Here is a 14,254-nt window from a genome sequence, read left to right on the forward strand (position 1 = left end):
CTGCCTTTCCCCAGTGCTCTGCAAGCTCTCCAGGACAACATAGAATCTGGGGCTCTGTGCTTTCTTTCGTTCTGAACAAGTGTTACTGTTTTCTGCACAAAAGCGATTCTGCGAAGCAATGTGAACAGGCACAGAGAAGGTGCTATCAGGGAATTCTCTGCCTGCCTTTCCCCAGTGCTCTGCAAGCTCTCCAGGACAACATAAAATCTGGGGCTCTGTGCTTTCTTTCCTTCTGAACAAGTGTTAGTGTTTTCTGCACAAAAGCGATTCTTGCGAAGCAATGTGAACACTTCTGCTTCCCAGGCACAGAGAAGGTGCTATCAGGGAATTCTCTGCCTGCCTTTCCCCAGTGCTCTGCAAGCTCTCCAGGACAACATAGAATCTGGGGCTCTGTGCTTTCTTTCCTTCTGAACAAGTGTTACTGTTTTCTGCACAAAAGCCATTCTGCGAAGCAATGTGAACACTTCTGCTTCCCAGGCACAGAGAATGTGCTAGCAAGGAATTCTCTGCCTGCCTTTCCCCAGTGCTCTGCAAGCTCTCCAGGACTACATAGAATCTGGGGCTCTGTGCTTTCTTTCGTTCTGAACAAGTGTTACTGTTTTCTGCACAAAAGCGATTCTGCAAAGCAATGTGAACAGGCACAGAGAAGGTGCTAGCAGGGAATTCTCTGCCTGCCTTTCCCCAGTGCTCTGCAAGCTCTCCAGGACAACATAAAATCTGGGGCTCTGTGCTTTCTTTCCTTCTGAACAAGTGTTACTGTTTTCTGCACAAAAGCGATTCTGCGAAGCAATGTGAACAGGCACAGAGAAGGTGCTAGCAGGGAATTCTCTGCCTGCCTTTCCCCAGTGCTCTGCAAGCTCTCCAGGACAACATAAAATCTGGGGCTCTGTGCTTTCTTTCCTTCTGAACAAGTGTTACTGTTTTCTGCACAAAAGCGATTCTGCGAAGCAATGTGAACACTTCTGCTTCCCAGGCACAGAGAAGGTGCTATCAGGGAATTCTCTGCCTGCCTTTCCCCAGTGCTCTGCAAGCTCTCCAGGACAACATAAAATCTGGGGCTCTGTGCTTTCTTTCCTTCTGAACAAGTGTTAGTGTTTTCTGCACAAAAGCGATTCTGCGAAGCAATGTGAACAGGCACAGAGAAGGTGCTATCAGGGAATTCTCTGCCTGCCTTTCCCCAGTGCTCTGCAAGCTCTCCAGGACAACATAGAATCTGGGGCTCTGTGCTTTCTTTCGTTCTGAACAAGTGTTACTGTTTTCTGCACAAAAGCGATTCTGCGAAGCAATGTGAACAGGCACAGAGAAGGTGCTATCAGGGAATTCTCTGCCTGCCTTTCCCCAGTGCTCTGCAAGCTCTCCAGGACAACATAGAATCTGGGGCTCTGTGCTTTCTTTCCTTCTGAACAAGTGTTACTGTTTTCTGCACAAAAGCGATTCTGCGAAGCAATGTGAACAGGCACAGAGAAGGTGCTATCAGGGAATTCTCTGCCTGCCTTTCCCCAGTGCTCTGCAAGCTCTCCAGGACAACATAGAATCTGGGGCTCTGTGCTTTCTTTCCTTCTGAACAAGTGTTAGTGTTTTCTGCACGAAAGCGATTCTTGCGAAGCAATGTGAACACTTCTGCTTCCCAGGCACAGAGAAGGTGCTAGCAAGGAATTCTCTGCCTGCCTTTCCCCAGTGCTCTAAAAGCTCTCCAGGACAACATAAAATCTGGGGCTCTGTGCTTTCTTTCCTTCTGAACAAGTGTTACTGTTTTCTGCACAAAAGCGATTCTGCGAAGCAATGTGAACAGGCACAGAGAAGGTGCTATCAGGGAATTCTCTGCCTGCCTTTCCCCAGTGCTCTGCAAGCTCTCCAGGACAACATAAAATCTGGGGCTCTGTGCTTTCTTTCCTTCTGAACAAGTGTTACTGTTTTCTGCACAAAAGCGATTCTGCGAAGCAATGTGAACACTTCTGCTTCCCAGGCACAGAGAAGGTGCTAGCAGGGAATTCTCTGCCTGCCTTTCCCCAGTGCTCTGCAAGCTCTCCAGGACAACATAAAATCTGGGGCTCTGTGCTTTCTTTCCTTCTGAACAAGTGTTACTGTTTTCTGCACAAAAGCGATTCTGCGAAGCAATGTGAACAGGCACAGAGAAGGTGCTATCAGGGAATTCTCTGCCTGCCTTTCCCCAGTGCTCTGCAAGCTCTCCAGGACAACATAAAATCTGGGGCTCTGTGCTTTCTTTCGTTCTGATCAAGTGTTACTGTTTTCTGCACAAAAGCGATTCTTGCGAAGCAATGTGAACACTTCTGCTTCCCAGGCACAGAGAAGGTGCTAGCAAGGAATTCTCTGCCTGCCTTTCCCCAGTGCTCTGCAAGCTCTCCAGGACAACATAAAATCTGGGGCTCTGTGCTTTCTTTCCTTCTGAACAAGTGTTACTGTTTTCTGCACAAAAGCGATTCTGCGAAGCAATGTGAACACTTCTGCTTCCCAGGCACAGAGAAGGTGCTAGCAGGGAATTCTCTGCCTGCCTTTCCCCAGTGCTCTGCAAGCTCTCCAGGACAACATAAAATCTGGGGCTCTGTGCTTTCTTTCCTTCTGAACAAGTGTTAGTGTTTTCTGCACAAAAGCGATTCTGCGAAGCAATGTGAACAGGCACAGAGAAGGTGCTATCAGGGAATTCTCTGCCTGCCTTTCCCCAGTGCTCTGCAAGCTCTCCAGGACAACATAGAATCTGGGGCTCTGTGCTTTCTTTCCTTCTGAACAAGTGTTACTGTTTTCTGCACAAAAGCGATTCTGCGAAGCAATGTGAACACTTCTGCTTCCCAGGCACAGAGAAGGTGCTAGCAAGGAATTCTCTGCCTGCCTTTCCCCAGTGCTCTGCAAGCTCTCCAGGACAACATAAAATCTGGGGCTCTGTGCTTTCTTTCCTTCTGAACAAGTGTTAGTGTTTTCTGCACAAAAGCGATTCTTGCGAAGCAATGTGAACACTTCTGCTTCCCAGGCACAGAGAAGGTGCTAGCAGGGAATTCTCTGCCTGCCTTTCCCCAGTGCTCTGCAAGCTCTCCAGGACAACATAGAATCTGGGGCTCTGTGCTTTCTTTCCTTCTGAACAAGTGTTACTGTTTTCTGCACAAAAGCGATTCTGCGAAGCAATGTGAACAGGCACAGAGAAGGTGCTAGCAAGGAATTCTCTGCCTGCCTTTCCCCAGTGCTCTGCAAGCTCTCCAGGACAACATAAAATCTGGGGCTCTGTGCTTTCTTTCCTTCTGAACAAGTGTTAGTGTTTTCTGCACAAAAGCGATTCTTGCGAAGCAATGTGAACACTTCTGCTTCCCAGGCACAGAGAAGGTGCTAGCAGGGAATTCTCTGCCTGCCTTTCCCCAGTGCTCTGCAAGCTCTCCAGGACAACATAGAATCTGGGGCTCTGTGCTTTCTTTCGTTCTGAACAAGTGTTACTGTTTTCTGCACAAAAGCGATTCTGCGAAGCAATGTGAACAGGCACAGAGAAGGTGCTATCAGGGAATTCTCTGCCTGCCTTTCCCCAGTGCTCTGCAAGCTCTCCAGGACAACATAGAATCTGGGGCTCTGTGCTTTCTTTCCTTCTGAACAAGTGTTACTGTTTTCTGCACAAAAGCGATTCTGCGAAGCAATGTGAACACTTCTGCTTCCCAGGCACAGAGAAGGTGCTAGCAGGGAATTCTCTGCCTGCCTTTCCCCAGTGCTCTAAAAGCTCTCCAGGACAACATAAAATCTGGGGCTCTGTGCTTTCTTTCGTTCTGAACAAGTGTTACTGTTTTCTGCACAAAAGCGATTCTGCGAAGCAATGTGAACAGGCACAGAGAAGGTGCTATCAGGGAATTCTCTGCCTGCCTTTCCCCAGTGCTCTGCAAGCTCTCCAGGACAACATAAAATCTGGGGCTCTGTGCTTTCTTTCGTTCTGAACAAGTGTTAGTGTTTTCTGCACAAAAGCGATTCTTGCGAAGCAATGTGAACACTTCTGCTTCCCAGGCACAGAGAAGGTGCTAGCAAGGAATTCTCTGCCTGCCTTTCCCCAGTGCTCTGCAAGCTCTCCAGGACAACATAAAATCTGGGGCTCTGTGCTTTCTTTCCTTCTGAACAAGTGTTAGTGTTTTCTGCACAAAAGCGATTCTTGCGAAGCAATGTGAACACTTCTGCTTCCCAGGCACAGAGAAGGTGCTAGCAGGGAATTCTCTGCCTGCCTTTCCCCAGTGCTCTGCAAGCTCTCCAGGACAACATAGAATCTGGGGCTCTGTGCTTTCTTTCGTTCTGAACAAGTGTTACTGTTTTCTGCACAAAAGCGATTCTGCGAAGCAATGTGAACAGGCACAGAGAAGGTGCTATCAGGGAATTCTCTGCCTGCCTTTCCCCAGTGCTCTGCAAGCTCTCCAGGACAACATAAAATCTGGGGCTCTGTGCTTTCTTTCCTTCTGAACAAGTGTTAGTGTTTTCTGCACAAAAGCGATTCTTGCGAAGCAATGTGAACACTTCTGCTTCCCAGGCACAGAGAAGGTGCTATCAGGGAATTCTCTGCCTGCCTTTCCCCAGTGCTCTGCAAGCTCTCCAGGACAACATAGAATCTGGGGCTCTGTGCTTTCTTTCCTTCTGAACAAGTGTTACTGTTTTCTGCACAAAAGCCATTCTGCGAAGCAATGTGAACACTTCTGCTTCCCAGGCACAGAGAATGTGCTAGCAAGGAATTCTCTGCCTGCCTTTCCCCAGTGCTCTGCAAGCTCTCCAGGACTACATAGAATCTGGGGCTCTGTGCTTTCTTTCGTTCTGAACAAGTGTTACTGTTTTCTGCACAAAAGCGATTCTGCAAAGCAATGTGAACAGGCACAGAGAAGGTGCTAGCAGGGAATTCTCTGCCTGCCTTTCCCCAGTGCTCTGCAAGCTCTCCAGGACAACATAAAATCTGGGGCTCTGTGCTTTCTTTCCTTCTGAACAAGTGTTACTGTTTTCTGCACAAAAGCGATTCTGCGAAGCAATGTGAACAGGCACAGAGAAGGTGCTAGCAGGGAATTCTCTGCCTGCCTTTCCCCAGTGCTCTGCAAGCTCTCCAGGACAACATAAAATCTGGGGCTCTGTGCTTTCTTTCCTTCTGAACAAGTGTTACTGTTTTCTGCACAAAAGCGATTCTGCGAAGCAATGTGAACACTTCTGCTTCCCAGGCACAGAGAAGGTGCTATCAGGGAATTCTCTGCCTGCCTTTCCCCAGTGCTCTGCAAGCTCTCCAGGACAACATAAAATCTGGGGCTCTGTGCTTTCTTTCCTTCTGAACAAGTGTTAGTGTTTTCTGCACAAAAGCGATTCTGCGAAGCAATGTGAACAGGCACAGAGAAGGTGCTATCAGGGAATTCTCTGCCTGCCTTTCCCCAGTGCTCTGCAAGCTCTCCAGGACAACATAGAATCTGGGGCTCTGTGCTTTCTTTCCTTCTGAACAAGTGTTACTGTTTTCTGCACAAAAGCGATTCTGCGAAGCAATGTGAACAGGCACAGAGAAGGTGCTAGCAGGGAATTCTCTGCCTGCCTTTCCCCAGTGCTCTGCAAGCTCTCCAGGACAACATAGAATCTGGGGCTCTGTGCTTTCTTTCCTTCTGAACAAGTGTTACTGTTTTCTGCACAAAAGCGATTCTGCGAAGCAATGTGAACAGGCACAGAGAAGGTGCTATCAGGGAATTCTCTGCCTGCCTTTCCCCAGTGCTCTGCAAGCTCTCCAGGACAACATAGAATCTGGGGCTCTGTGCTTTCTTTCCTTCTGAACAAGTGTTAGTGTTTTCTGCACGAAAGCGATTCTTGCGAAGCAATGTGAACACTTCTGCTTCCCAGGCACAGAGAAGGTGCTAGCAAGGAATTCTCTGCCTGCCTTTCCCCAGTGCTCTAAAAGCTCTCCAGGACAACATAAAATCTGGGGCTCTGTGCTTTCTTTCCTTCTGAACAAGTGTTACTGTTTTCTGCACAAAAGCGATTCTGCGAAGCAATGTGAACAGGCACAGAGAAGGTGCTATCAGGGAATTCTCTGCCTGCCTTTCCCCAGTGCTCTGCAAGCTCTCCAGGACAACATAAAATCTGGGGCTCTGTGCTTTCTTTCCTTCTGAACAAGTGTTACTGTTTTCTGCACAAAAGCGATTCTGCGAAGCAATGTGAACACTTCTGCTTCCCAGGCACAGAGAAGGTGCTAGCAGGGAATTCTCTGCCTGCCTTTCCCCAGTGCTCTGCAAGCTCTCCAGGACAACATAAAATCTGGGGCTCTGTGCTTTCTTTCCTTCTGAACAAGTGTTAGTGTTTTCTGCACAAAAGCGATTCTGCGAAGCAATGTGAACAGGCACAGAGAAGGTGCTATCAGGGAATTCTCTGCCTGCCTTTCCCCAGTGCTCTGCAAGCTCTCCAGGACAACATAGAATCTGGGGCTCTGTGCTTTCTTTCCTTCTGAACAAGTGTTACTGTTTTCTGCACAAAAGCGATTCTGCGAAGCAATGTGAACAGGCACAGAGAAGGTGCTAGCAGGGAATTCTCTGCCTGCCTTTCCCCAGTGCTCTGCAAGCTCTCCAGGACAACATAGAATCTGGGGCTCTGTGCTTTCTTTCCTTCTGAACAAGTGTTACTGTTTTCTGCACAAAAGCGATTCTGCGAAGCAATGTGAACAGGCACAGAGAAGGTGCTATCAGGGAATTCTCTGCCTGCCTTTCCCCAGTGCTCTGCAAGCTCTCCAGGACAACATAGAATCTGGGGCTCTGTGCTTTCTTTCCTTCTGAACAAGTGTTAGTGTTTTCTGCACGAAAGCGATTCTTGCGAAGCAATGTGAACACTTCTGCTTCCCAGGCACAGAGAAGGTGCTAGCAAGGAATTCTCTGCCTGCCTTTCCCCAGTGCTCTGCAAGCTCTCCAGGACAACATAAAATCTGGGGCTCTGTGCTTTCTTTCCTTCTGAACAAGTGTTACTGTTTTCTGCACAAAAGCGATTCTGCGAAGCAATGTGAACAGGCACAGAGAAGGTGCTATCAGGGAATTCTCTGCCTGCCTTTCCCCAGTGCTCTGCAAGCTCTTCAGGACAACATAAAATCTGGGGCTCTGTGCTTTCTTTTGTTCTGAACAAGTGTTACTGTTTTCTGCACAAAAGCGATTCTTGCGAAGCAATGTGAACACTTCTGCTTCCCAGGCACAGAGAACGTGCTAGCAAGGAATTCTCTGCCTGCCTTTCCCCAGTGCTCTGCAAGCTCTCCAGGACAACATAAAATCTGGGGCTCTGTGCTTTCTTTCCTTCTGAACAAGTGTTACTGTTTTCTGCACAAAAGCGATTCTGCGAAGCAATGTGAACAGGCACAGAGAAGGTGCTATCAGGGAATTCTCTGCCTGCCTTTCCCCAGTGCTCTGCAAGCTCTCCAGGACAACATAAAATCTGGGGCTCTGTGCTTTCTTTCGTTCTGAACAAGTGTTACTGTTTTCTGCACAAAAGCGATTCTTGCGAAGCAATGTGAACACTTCTGCTTCCCAGGCACAGAGAACGTGCTAGCAAGGAATTCTCTGCCTGCCTTTCCCCAGTGCTCTGCAAGCTCTCCAGGACAACATAAAATCTGGGGCTCTGTGCTTTCTTTCCTTCTGAACAAGTGTTACTGTTTTCTGCACAAAAGCGATTCTGCGAAGCAATGTGAACAGGCACAGAGAAGGTGCTATCAGGGAATTCTCTGCCTGCCTTTCCCCAGTGCTCTGCAAGCTCTCCAGGACAACATAAAATCTGGGGCTCTGTGCTTTCTTTCGTTCTGATCAAGTGTTACTGTTTTCTGCACAAAAGCGATTCTTGCGAAGCAATGTGAACACTTCTGCTTCCCAGGCACAGAGAAGGTGCTAGCAAGGAATTCTCTGCCTGCCTTTCCCCAGTGCTCTGCAAGCTCTCCAGGACAACATAAAATCTGGGGCTCTGTGCTTTCTTTCCTTCTGAACAAGTGTTACTGTTTTCTGCACAAAAGCGATTCTGCGAAGCAATGTGAACACTTCTGCTTCCCAGGCACAGAGAAGGTGCTAGCAGGGAATTCTCTGCCTGCCTTTCCCCAGTGCTCTGCAAGCTCTCCAGGACAACATAAAATCTGGGGCTCTGTGCTTTCTTTCCTTCTGAACAAGTGTTAGTGTTTTCTGCACAAAAGCGATTCTGCGAAGCAATGTGAACAGGCACAGAGAAGGTGCTATCAGGGAATTCTCTGCCTGCCTTTCCCCAGTGCTCTGCAAGCTCTCCAGGACAACATAGAATCTGGGGCTCTGTGCTTTCTTTCCTTCTGAACAAGTGTTACTGTTTTCTGCACAAAAGCGATTCTGCGAAGCAATGTGAACACTTCTGCTTCCCAGGCACAGAGAAGGTGCTAGCAAGGAATTCTCTGCCTGCCTTTCCCCAGTGCTCTGCAAGCTCTCCAGGACAACATAAAATCTGGGGCTCTGTGCTTTCTTTCCTTCTGAACAAGTGTTAGTGTTTTCTGCACAAAAGCGATTCTTGCGAAGCAATGTGAACACTTCTGCTTCCCAGGCACAGAGAAGGTGCTAGCAGGGAATTCTCTGCCTGCCTTTCCCCAGTGCTCTGCAAGCTCTCCAGGACAACATAGAATCTGGGGCTCTGTGCTTTCTTTCCTTCTGAACAAGTGTTACTGTTTTCTGCACAAAAGCGATTCTGCGAAGCAATGTGAACAGGCACAGAGAAGGTGCTAGCAAGGAATTCTCTGCCTGCCTTTCCCCAGTGCTCTGCAAGCTCTCCAGGACAACATAAAATCTGGGGCTCTGTGCTTTCTTTCCTTCTGAACAAGTGTTAGTGTTTTCTGCACAAAAGCGATTCTTGCGAACCAATGTGAACACTTCTGCTTCCCAGGCACAGAGAAGGTGCTAGCAGGGAATTCTCTGCCTGCCTTTCCCCAGTGCTCTGCAAGCTCTCCAGGACAACATAGAATCTGGGGCTCTGTGCTTTCTTTCGTTCTGAACAAGTGTTACTGTTTTCTGCACAAAAGCGATTCTGCGAAGCAATGTGAACAGGCACAGAGAAGGTGCTATCAGGGAATTCTCTGCCTGCCTTTCCCCAGTGCTCTGCAAGCTCTCCAGGACAACATAGAATCTGGGGCTCTGTGCTTTCTTTCCTTCTGAACAAGTGTTACTGTTTTCTGCACAAAAGCGATTCTGCGAAGCAATGTGAACACTTCTGCTTCCCAGGCACAGAGAAGGTGCTAGCAGGGAATTCTCTGCCTGCCTTTCCCCAGTGCTCTAAAAGCTCTCCAGGACAACATAAAATCTGGGGCTCTGTGCTTTCTTTCGTTCTGAACAAGTGTTACTGTTTTCTGCACAAAAGCGATTCTGCGAAGCAATGTGAACAGGCACAGAGAAGGTGCTATCAGGGAATTCTCTGCCTGCCTTTCCCCAGTGCTCTGCAAGCTCTCCAGGACAACATAAAATCTGGGGCTCTGTGCTTTCTTTCGTTCTGAACAAGTGTTAGTGTTTTCTGCACAAAAGCGATTCTTGCGAAGCAATGTGAACACTTCTGCTTCCCAGGCACAGAGAAGGTGCTAGCAAGGAATTCTCTGCCTGCCTTTCCCCAGTGCTCTGCAAGCTCTCCAGGACAACATAAAATCTGGGGCTCTGTGCTTTCTTTCCTTCTGAACAAGTGTTAGTGTTTTCTGCACAAAAGCGATTCTTGCGAAGCAATGTGAACACTTCTGCTTCCCAGGCACAGAGAAGGTGCTAGCAGGGAATTCTCTGCCTGCCTTTCCCCAGTGCTCTGCAAGCTCTCCAGGACAACATAGAATCTGGGGCTCTGTGCTTTCTTTCGTTCTGAACAAGTGTTACTGTTTTCTGCACAAAAGCGATTCTGCGAAGCAATGTGAACAGGCACAGAGAAGGTGCTATCAGGGAATTCTCTGCCTGCCTTTCCCCAGTGCTCTGCAAGCTCTCCAGGACAACATAAAATCTGGGGCTCTGTGCTTTCTTTCCTTCTGAACAAGTGTTAGTGTTTTCTGCACAAAAGCGATTCTTGCGAAGCAATGTGAACACTTCTGCTTCCCAGGCACAGAGAAGGTGCTATCAGGGAATTCTCTGCCTGCCTTTCCCCAGTGCTCTGCAAGCTCTCCAGGACAACATAGAATCTGGGGCTCTGTGCTTTCTTTCCTTCTGAACAAGTGTTACTGTTTTCTGCACAAAAGCCATTCTGCGAAGCAATGTGAACACTTCTGCTTCCCAGGCACAGAGAATGTGCTAGCAAGGAATTCTCTGCCTGCCTTTCCCCAGTGCTCTGCAAGCTCTCCAGGACTACATAGAATCTGGGGCTCTGTGCTTTCTTTCGTTCTGAACAAGTGTTACTGTTTTCTGCACAAAAGCGATTCTGCAAAGCAATGTGAACAGGCACAGAGAAGGTGCTAGCAGGGAATTCTCTGCCTGCCTTTCCCCAGTGCTCTGCAAGCTCTCCAGGACAACATAAAATCTGGGGCTCTGTGCTTTCTTTCCTTCTGAACAAGTGTTACTGTTTTCTGCACAAAAGCGATTCTGCGAAGCAATGTGAACAGGCACAGAGAAGGTGCTAGCAGGGAATTCTCTGCCTGCCTTTCCCCAGTGCTCTGCAAGCTCTCCAGGACAACATAAAATCTGGGGCTCTGTGCTTTCTTTCCTTCTGAACAAGTGTTAGTGTTTTCTGCACAAAAGCGATTCTTGCGAAGCAATGTGAACACTTCTGCTTCCCAGGCACAGAGAAGGTGCTAGCAGGGAATTCTCTGCCTGCCTTTCCCCAGTGCTCTGCAAGCTCTCCAGGACAACATAGAATCTGGGGCTCTGTGCTTTCTTTCCTTCTGAACAAGTGTTACTGTTTTCTGCACAAAAGCGATTCTGCGAAGCAATGTGAACAGGCACAGAGAAGGTGCTATCAGGGAATTCTCTGCCTGCCTTTCCCCAGTGCTCTGCAAGCTCTCCAGGACAACATAGAATCTGGGGCTCTGTGCTTTCTTTCCTTCTGAACAAGTGTTAATGTTTTCTGCACGAAAGCGATTCTTGCGAAGCAATGTGAACACTTCTGCTTCCCAGGCACAGAGAAGGTGCTAGCAGGGAATTCTCTGCCTGCCTTTCCCCAGTGCTCTGCAAGCTCTCCAGGACAACATAGAATCTGGGGCTCTGTGCTTTCTTTCCTTCTGAACAAGTGTTACTGTTTTCTGCACAAAAGCGATTCTGCGAAGCAATGTGAACAGGCACAGAGAAGGTGCTATCAGGGAATTCTCTGCCTGCCTTTCCCCAGTGCTCTGCAAGCTCTCCAGGACAACATAAAATCTGGGGCTCTGTGCTTTCTTTCCTTCTGAACAAGTGTTAGTGTTTTCTGCACAAAAGCGATTCTTGCGAAGCAATGTGAACACTTCTGCTTCCCAGGCACAGAGAAGGTGCTAGCAGGGAATTCTCTGCCTGCCTTTCCCCAGTGCTCTGCAAGCTCTCCAGGACAACATAGAATCTGGGGCTCTGTGCTTTCTTTCGTTCTGAACAAGTGTTACTGTTTTCTGCACAAAAGCGATTCTGCGAAGCAATGTGAACAGGCACAGAGAAGGTGCTATCAGGGAATTCTCTTCCTGCCTTTCCCCAGTGCTCTGCAAGCTCTCCAGGACAACAGAGAATCTGGGGCTCTGTGCTTTCTTTCGTTCTGAACAAGTGTTACTGTTTTCTGCACAAAAGCGATTCTTGCGAAGCAATGTGAACACTTCTGCTTCCCAGGCACAGAGAAGGTGCTAGCAAGGAATTCTCTGCCTGCCTTTCCCCAGTGCTCTGCAAGCTCTCCAGGACAACATAAAATCTGGGGCTCTGTGCTTTCTTTCCTTCTGAACAAGTGTTAGTGGTTTCTGCACAAAAGCGATTCTTGCGAAGCAATGTGAACACTTCTGCTTCCCAGGCACAGAGAAGGTGCTATCAGGGAATTCTCTGCCTGCCTTTCCCCAGTGCTCTGCAAGCTCTCCAGGACAACATAGAATCTGGGGCTCTGTGCTTTCTTTCCTTCTGAACAAGTGTTACTGTTTTCTGCACAAAAGCGATTCTGCGAAGCAATGTGAACAGGAACAGAGAAGGTGCTATCAGGGAATTCTCTGCCTGCCTTTCCCCAGTGCTCTGCAAGCTCTCCAGGACAACATAGAATCTGGGGCTCTGTGCTTTCTTTCGTTCTGAACAGGTGTTACTGTTTTCTGCACAAAAGCGATTCTTGCGAAGCAATGTGAACACTTCTGCTTCCCAGGCACAGAGAAGGTGCTAGCAGGGAATTCTCTGCCTGCCTTTCCCCAGTGCTCTGCAAGCTCTCCAGGACAACATAAAATCTGGGGCTCTGTGCTTTCTTTCCTTCTGAACAAGTGTTACTGTTTTCTGCACAAAAGCGATTCTTGCGAAGCAATGTGAACACTTCTGCTTCCCAGGCACAGAGAAGGTGCTAGCAGGGAATTCTCTGCCTGCCTTTCCCCAGTGCTCTGCAAGCTCTCCAGGACAACATAGAATCTGGGGCTCTGTGCTTTCTTTCCTTCTGAACAAGTGTTACTGTTTTCTGCACAAAAGCGATTCTGCGAAGCAATGTGAACACTTCTGCTTCCCAGGCACAGAGAAGGTGCTAGCAAGGATTTCTCTGCCTGCCTTTCCCCAGTGCTCTGCAAGCTCTCCAGGACAACATAAAATCTGGGGCTCTGTGCTTTCTTTCCTTCTGAACAAGTGTTAGTGTTTTCTGCACAAAAGCGATTCTTGCGAAGCAATGTGAACAGGCACAGAGAAGGTGCTATCAGGGAATTCTCTGCCTGCCTTTCCCCAGTGCTCTGCAAGCTCTCCAGGACAACATAAAATCTGGGGCTCTGTGCTTTCTTTCCTTCTGAACAAGCGTTAGTGTTTTCTGCACAAAAGCGATTCTTGCGAAGCAATGTGAACACTTCTGCTTCCCAGGCACAGAGAAGGTGCTAGCAGGGAATTCTCTGCCTGCCTTTCCCCAGTGCTCTGCAAGCTCTCCAGGACAACATAGAATCTGGGGCTCTGTGCTTTCTTTCGTTCTGAACAAGTGTTACTGTTTTCTGCACAAAAGCGATTCTGCGAAGCAATGTGAACAGGCACAGAGAAGGTGCTATCAGGGAATTCTCTGCCTGCCTTTCCCCAGTGCTCTGCAAGCTCTCCAGGACAACATAGAATCTGGGGCTCTGTGCTTTCTTTCCTTCTGAACAAGTGTTACTGTTTTCTGCACAAAAGCGATTCTGCGAAGCAATGTGAACAGGCACAGAGAAGGTGCTATCAGGGAATTCTCTGCCTGCCTTTCCCCAGTGCTCTGCAAGCTCTCCAGGACAACATAAAATCTGGGGCTCTGTGCTTTCTTTCGTGCTGAACAAGTGTTACTGTTTTCTGCACAAAAGCGATTCTTGCGAAGCAATGTGAACACTTCTGCTTCCCAGGCACAGAGAAGGTGCTAGCAGGGAATTCTCTGCCTGCCTTTCCCCAGTGCTCTAAAAGCTCTCCAGGACAACATAAAATCTGGGGCTCTGTGCTTTCTTTCCTTCTGAACAAGTGTTACTGTTTTCTGCACAAAAGCGATTCTGCGAAGCAATGTGAACAGGCACAGAGAAGGTGCTATCAGGGAATTCTCTGCCTGCCTTTCCCCAGTGCTCTGCAAGCTCTCCAGGACAACATAAAATCTGGGGCTCTGTGCTTTCTTTCGTTCTGAACAAGTGTTACTGTTTTCTGCACAAAAGCGATTCTTGCGAAGCAATGTGAACACTTCTGCTTCCCAGGCACAGAGAAGGTGCTAGCAAGGAATTCTCTGCCTGCCTTTCCCCAGTGCTCTGCAAGCTCTCCAGGACAACATAAAATCTGGGGCTCTGTGCTTTCTTTCCTTCTGAACAAGTGTTAGTGTTTTCTGCACAAAAGCGATTCTTGCGAAGCAATGTGAACACTTCTGCTTCCCAGGCACAGAGAAGGTGCTAGCAGGGAATTCTCTGCCTGCCTTTCCCCAGTGCTCTGCAAGCTCTCCAGGACAACAGAGAATCTGGGGCTCTGTGCTTTCTTTCGTTCTGAACAAGTGTTACTGTTTTCTGCACAAAAGCGATTCTGCGAAGCAATGTGAACACTTCTGCTTCCCAGGCACAGAGAATGTGCTAGCAAGGAATTCTCTGCCTGCCTTTCCCCAGTGCTCTGCAAGCTCTCCAGGACAACATAAAATCTGGGGCTCTGTGCTTTCTTTCCTTCTGAACAAGTGTTAGTGTTTTCTGCACAAAAGCGATTCTGCGAAGCAATTTCAACAG

Source organism: Strix aluco, chromosome 13, assembly GCF_031877795.1.
Source record: "Strix aluco isolate bStrAlu1 chromosome 13, bStrAlu1.hap1, whole genome shotgun sequence".
Lineage (NCBI taxonomy): Eukaryota > Metazoa > Chordata > Aves > Strigiformes > Strigidae > Strix > Strix aluco.